The sequence below is a fragment of the Lupinus angustifolius genome, unplaced genomic scaffold, assembly GCF_001865875.1.
Source record: "Lupinus angustifolius cultivar Tanjil unplaced genomic scaffold, LupAngTanjil_v1.0 Scaffold_631, whole genome shotgun sequence".
In the NCBI taxonomy this organism is placed as follows: Eukaryota; Viridiplantae; Streptophyta; class Magnoliopsida; order Fabales; family Fabaceae; genus Lupinus; species Lupinus angustifolius.
Window position 1 is genome coordinate 1,607 of NW_017727958.1, and position 366 is coordinate 1,972.

The window sequence follows — 366 nt, forward strand, 5'->3', positions numbered from 1 at the left end:
GAAACAAGACATTTTAAGTGAACAAAATGCTTTAAGTGTGTAGGTGAAAAGATCCAGAATGTCTCTGCTAGGGCAAAATACTAGGAATCTCCAAACTTCTTGGAGTTCTTGATTATTCCTCTGTCTGTCTCCTTTCTTCTCCAGCTTTCTTGGATTCGGTCCCATGGCCAAAATACCCACTGTTGAACCCCTCATTCCTTGGAACTTCTTAGGTGATTCCTCTGCCTCACCGGTGAAGTCCATCCCAGATCCCACACTACCTGTGAAAAAGTCATTTGCTCAAGCATTAAAAAACTCATGTGATATTGCACTCTCACAGCTGCCTCAACCCTGCATTAAAGGTGAAGCCATTGCTATTAAGATCCC